Here is a 6,840-nt window from a genome sequence, read left to right on the forward strand (position 1 = left end):
TATATATATATATATATATATATATAGTGTAATTGGATGGGCATATTGCATATTCAGGCAATTTTGTTCCTCTTGAAGCCAATTATTTTGAATTTTATTTTATTGTTTTAATTTGATATTGAAGGCCATCAAAATGCGCAAATATAATATCTTTATCTTCAGGATGTTGTGTACCTAACTATCTAAATTAATATTTATGTTTAAAAAAGTCTTATTGAATGTAAAATGTTTTGTTATATATATTGTAAGTTGATGTTTGATGCATTTTTTTGGTATAATGATTTTGTTATATATATTGTAAGCTGATGTATTATGCATCTTTTCAGTATAATGATGAATGTAAGTAAATGTAACACTAATTGGGGATAATGTGGAACTTTAAGAAATACGATGACATAGCAAATCAATTTATCTTTATTAAGAAAAAAAGGTGTATATTAATACATTAGCTTACACATCTTTAAACAATTTACAATTATAAGTCAATAAAGGTGTGATTCTTTTTAATTAATGATGAAAAGGTGCATGTTGTGCGGTTGTTGAAATTGTCCGTTTGGGGCAGCTTATAAGTGCGAACGGAGTTTTTAAAACGCCGCTCTACCGTTTGATTCGTGCGTTTTGTCAGTTTATCTGAAACCACGTTTGAGTTTTTACACTAAATGCATGCCGCGGGCCGAACCATGCGGTCTGCTCACAGGCTGCGTTTCAGGATAAACAGCTTATGTTGAAACGTACAACCTACCCCAAACGCACTCTAAATTGTTCGTTCAATTGCTAATTATTGAATTAAATATATTATAACAATTTTTTTTCAAATTCAGAAAGAATAATAAAAAAAATATAAAATTGGCATAAAGGAGGTTATGGATCAAATACGTGAGCATGACTATTCAAAGAATATGCAACTCTTATTTACATGCATGGAATTGTAAAGGACACAAGAAATAGGGGCTGTGGCATTTTCCTTTTTTTTATTTGTTTTTCTGATCTATTTAAAATAAAAATGAGGGTGCTTTAGTTTTTGATTAGCAGAATTCAAACTGACATTCAAAACCTCATTAGGGGTAAGATTAGTACTAATATTTTTGGAAAAGAATATTTAAACTTATCATTATTGACATTGAGGTCCATCTTGGCCTACTTTTAATGAAGAGCATAATTAAATCCACTAATCATATCATTATTAGCAATTTCAAAAAGGAAAGTCATTAACAAATTTAAGTGGTTAAAACTCTTACCATGTAAGACTCCCCTAACACAACATTTCATACTATTTGAAGATGCACATAATAGCTTAAATAACTTAGTCTCCATTATTACTATAAATATATTTGAAAATTTTTGTAGTTCTATCATCAATACCTGAGGATTTATCATTCCCTTACCGGAAAAAAAAAAACTTTCATTTTCCTACCAAAAGAGGGGGTTAACAAATGCAGTGAAAGTGGGATTCACTCAAATTAAACTATAAGAGATATTTAGAGTTCATTGGAGAAATAATTTTGAGTTTTTTTTTAATATTCAATCAAACACTTTAAAATTTAAAACTTATACATTTCAAATGTTGTTTCTCCATAATACACTCAACCTAACATCCAATGAGGAAAAGGAAATTTCATAATATTTTAGTTCAAAAAAGTTTTATGTTAAGAAATTATAATATATTTTATTTCAAGATTAAACTATTTTTATAGCACATATTCTAATTTCATATATCATATATTATGTCTCAATATTGTTAAACTATTAGACCGTCTAGATAAAAAATTTGTGACTCAGTCTCTCACAAAATGAATGAGAACTAATTTTTTGTTGAGTTTGTGGTCAATTTTTAGTACGGGGTTGAAATTGTAGATAAGATACTATCATATATTTTGTCTTCATTTTGTAAGAATTTTTAAGATAAAGGGAGAAAACTTTCAATCATAGCTAGTCATTAGGGTGTTGACTGTTTAACATATAGTAGCAAGAAACTTAAGATTTTAGAAATATATAAATTTATCCCCATGAGCTTAGAGTGGCTGGTGGGGGAATGATGACAAATGCAATCAAGATCCATGATTTCATCTTTCTGGGTTGTCATGGACCTTAGGCAACTTAGTCAAGGGAGATGACATGTCGACCTTAGCTTATAGTGACTCAAGATCTATAAGTTTCCATTGGGCAAAATTTCAAATGGTTGCTAACATATATGTTTCCTAATAATTTCTTGCTGCAACATGATAAAAAGATCTTCGTTAGAAGCCATGTGAAATTTCGCCCAATGGAAACTTATAGATCTTGGGTGGATATTTATCCGAGGGAAAAAAAACATGTCGACCTTAGCTTATAGTGAACTTTTTGTCTTATTAAGTATAATTTATGATTCACAACTGGAAGGAGCAATAAATTATTAGGAAAGATATATGTTACAGCTATGCCTAGAATGTAATAGGGATGTCTAGCCAAACTATTTAGTTAGAGGGCTATGTTCATAATCATTTTGGTCAAACCATATGGATAAATGACACGAGCCATATATTTACTAGTATGAGATTATATTAAGTGCAAATATAATAGTATATTTACTACAATATTAACTCTTTTATCTTAAATTTATCACAGAATGAATGAAGTGATCAGTCTTTTCAATTGGCTAAACTGTTTAAGTCACTCGCTAGTTGCCACTATAATCGAGATCTCTCAGGCTTTATAGCTACTTGATTATTGTGATGGTTGTTTCACTCAATGAAAATTTTCTAGTTGGTTCTTCGTATGAGATCACAACATGAGGCATGGGTCACGCGAGATGATCGGGGCCTCCTCAATTGGCCATACTGCTTAAGTCACCAGTCGATTGCCATTTTAATTGGGATACCTCATACTTTATAATCACTTGATTGAAGTGATAGGTGCCTTTTTTTTGAATGGAATCAGTTTGACTCACAATCAGGGTTCAGGGTTCCGTTCAAGGGAAGCACAATAGGAGACATGGGTCACACGAGATGAGTGAGCATCTTCCTCGAGCATCTTCCTCTAACATATTAATGTGATCAGAAAGAGGCCACTCTCACTCTATCATTTTGAAAGATAGGTCAGATAGATCGATTTACAGTTGCAAATGTGATTAGGCATAACCCCTCAGCTGCCATGCCCAATAAAATATGGCTTGGTTGAATTTCTTGGTGGCTAGTTAATTTCGACCGGCTGGCCACCCCCTAAGCCATGTCCGTTAAATATGATATTTATGTGATCATATATACAAACTAATAAGCTTGATCGAGAGCCATCCACTACATAGTTTCATGTCCTCACACATTGGTGCGCAAGCAAACATCAGTGGGCATCCGATCACTATCGGCGTGTCAATGTAAGTAAAAAAAATTATTTTCTATTTTTTGGGGCTATTAATATGCTAATTAATGTTTAAAAAGTCAATTAATATTTGAATTTTTTATGCAGGAGTACGGGTAGCTTTGGGAGAGAGAGAGGGAGATGACTAGCTAGACCTCCCCGTCCGCAGTAGCAGTGTTAGCCAGTTTACCACTGCTCAGTTTGATTTTGAGTTGTAGACGCATGTGACAGGGAAGAAGAAGAGGAGAGTGTACATCCTAAGAGCAAAGGGGATAACATTTGAGGCCGAGCACTCTCGTGCAGTTGTGGGTGGCCCTAGCTCGTCATAAGCTCATCATGAGGAACTTGCTAGGTGGGTAACGTTGATGAATGAAGAGCTCCGAAAGATGCATGAAGGTCAGCAGATGGTTGCAGATAATGTAGCACACTTGAAGGAGAGATTTGATCCCGGGGGCAAGCAACATATGAGTATTATTGAGGAAGATGAGTAGGAGGAGAAAAATGAGGTTGAAGAGCAATATTAAAATTTTTATTATGTGTTTGTTGACATTCCACCGCTTTAGAGGATGATTATATATATATTTTTTTATTTATGTTCAATCAAACTTTCAATTTCTTTAGTTGTGAACTTTGAACACTCTGATCCGTTTATCTATAATATAATTTGATATCATTATTTAGATATATTGGAGATATTATTAATTCTCATGATAGATAAATGTCTGGTTATATTGCTTATGTTTGTTCTATACAGGTATGTGGAAATCTAATCGTTCAACTACATTTTTTTATTTCTTAATGGTTGGCGTCCTACTATTCCGACACAACTGCAACAATAATTAGTTCAATATTCGGCGCCGCTAATCTGACACATTAGCGTTGAGCCATGGCGACGCTAATTAGCACTGGTTTAGGGACGACCCTAAACCCTAAACCCTAAACCCTAATTAGCGTCGGCTAGGGACACTCTAATATTTAGTTAATTTGGCGTTGTTTGTTTTTTCGATGAAAACTTATAGCCACATAAATTTGAGACGCAAATAAAATCTGAAGCAAATGCCGAAGCAAAATCAATTAGCGACGCCCATTTTAGCGTCAAAATTATTTAGTCGATAATTGGACTTGGCATCCGAAAAATGCTAGAAATGTCTGATGCTAATCGATCATTTTTCTCCTGTAATGATTACCTTTGTTTTTTTGTTTTTTTTTGTTGTGTTTTTTTTTTGTTGCGATTGTGTCAACGTTGATGATGTGGTGAGCTTGGAGAACCTACACGAATATGAACAAGATTTTGTTTCTCACTAATTTATTGCTCTCTGTTTGTTTGCAGAGAGAAATAAGAGGGATAAAGAGGGAGGGGTTGGGGGGTTGAAGGTAGAGAGAGAAAAGGAGAAGCATAGAAGGGAGCTAATCTAAAGAGATAAAGAAGAGGAGGAAAGTAGTTGTTTGCAGATTTCAAGTAGTGTAGCAAGATGTGGTTTGAGTATATTAAATTTTGTATGATTGAAGATGGAATAAAGGAGGTATACAAGCAGAAGCACGAGGAGAACAAGCCAGAAGCTGCAATGCTAGGCTTAGAGGGCATTTGGGGCTGCAGTACGGAGGCGGTGTGGAATTGCAACGCAGTTTTTTCTGTTTGACAAAATTATTTTTTGTCTGCGTTCTCAAAAAGCTGCAGCCGAAAGCAGTGTTTTCCCACCAAATCTGATTACTTGTGGTTGTTGCTAGAAACTTGCGTTTTGAATTTTTCAAAAAAAAAGAAAAAGAAAATTATAGCCACAACAACTTCTTCTTCAACAACTTCAATGTTGTTTCTTCAAACAACTACAGCTGCCCCAAATCGACCTTAGTGACATTGTTGTTAATAAGGGGAAGAGTGAAGTGCTAGCATAGCGAGAGGTAAAGGGGATTGGGTTAAGAGAGATGCCTCTAAGAAATGCATGATGATATAAAATATTCTTCGAGAAAGGGGAGCACTAGTGTCCACCAAAATGAGGGCATCACACCGGAATGAGGGTATCACAGGCTATAATTTTCTTGTAGTCCGGGGCATCCATTTATCATGTGCATTTTGATTTTTGAATCATTGTCTTGAATTTTATGTCCACATCAAGAATAAAAAAAATCGGTAATATAAGTGTCATTTATAGGTATTTTCTATATCTAAGGCATACTCGTGCAATCTATTTGGTGAATGGAGAACATTTAAGCGATCTTGGCTATCACCGATGCTAGTCTGACAATATTCATGCACATCACATTGTGCATGTTGTTGTCGTCACACTTGATTTCGAAGATCTCATATGATAAATTGCAATGATTTGTACAACAACAAGAACAACAAACTTTTATCCTACTAAGTAGGGTCGGCTACATGAATTCTTTTTCTCCTCCTTGTTCTATTGAGTGTCATATTTTCATTTACTTCTAATAGATTAAGATCATTTTTCATACAATATACTCAAGTCTTTTTTGGTCTACAAATTTCAATGCTTAGTATGCAACAACAAAAACCGTTTTTCCAACAAATATTGTATAGGCAAATTCAGTGGTGATTGAAGAAATTTTGAGTTTAATTTGAGCGATATTGTATTCAATAATGTTGTTTTCATCATCCTCGATTGGATTGGTCATTGAGGGTCTCTTCTTGAGTAGTTTCAATGCTTCCAAAGTATTGACTCAGTTTGCTTTAGAAAAGGAGGTTGATTTGGCAGCCTTGGCAATACCCAAATAATTTGACTCTGTTTTATGCAACATTGTTCAATCAATTCAATTTATGGGCAAATATAGGTGTCAAAAACTATATAATTATTTTTTTAAATATTTATATGTATAATCTTAATAGAAAAAAAAATATTATGAATATCTAATAATTTAGTTATATTATCTAATAATTTAGTTATATTATGTAATAATTTAATTGTATTGATGAATAACATGTGAATATGTGATCTGTGAAATAAAATTAAGTTTCATAAAATAATCCCATTTTATATAAAATGATATCAAAATATCCCAACATTATTTTTTCTTATTACAATTTGTGCAACAATAGAATTGGCGTTTAGGTGTTGCAAAATGTGCAAAAGATCTGGCCTTGTCTTCATCAAATCCAAATAATCAACTAATCTAATTATAAGCATAAATATCATTAAATATAATAAATATATTCATTTAAAAAAAACACATTATTAAATAAAAAAATGATAAAAAAATTACTTACATATTTTGTCAAATTCATGAAGAAATCACACAGTTTCTTGGCCCTTTGCTCTGTGATACTGCTCTCGAAAATCTCGCGCAGCCTCCGACATCAATGGCGAACGATCCCGTTTCGCCAACCCATCCAGCGGTTCTTCCTCCTCCCCCTCGCTCATCTTCTCCATCCTCCGGTTGCCATAATCCCAAGACCCGAATCTCATTGGCGATCTAAAGATTCGATCTTTCGGCGCAATCAGGCAATTAAAGCTCGAAGGAGACGGCGTCAGTGCCATTAAACTTTTGTCG

The sequence above is a fragment of the Phalaenopsis equestris genome, unplaced genomic scaffold (genome assembly GCF_001263595.1).
Source record: "Phalaenopsis equestris unplaced genomic scaffold, ASM126359v1 Scaffold000221, whole genome shotgun sequence".
NCBI classification, from domain to species: Eukaryota; Viridiplantae; Streptophyta; class Magnoliopsida; order Asparagales; family Orchidaceae; genus Phalaenopsis; species Phalaenopsis equestris.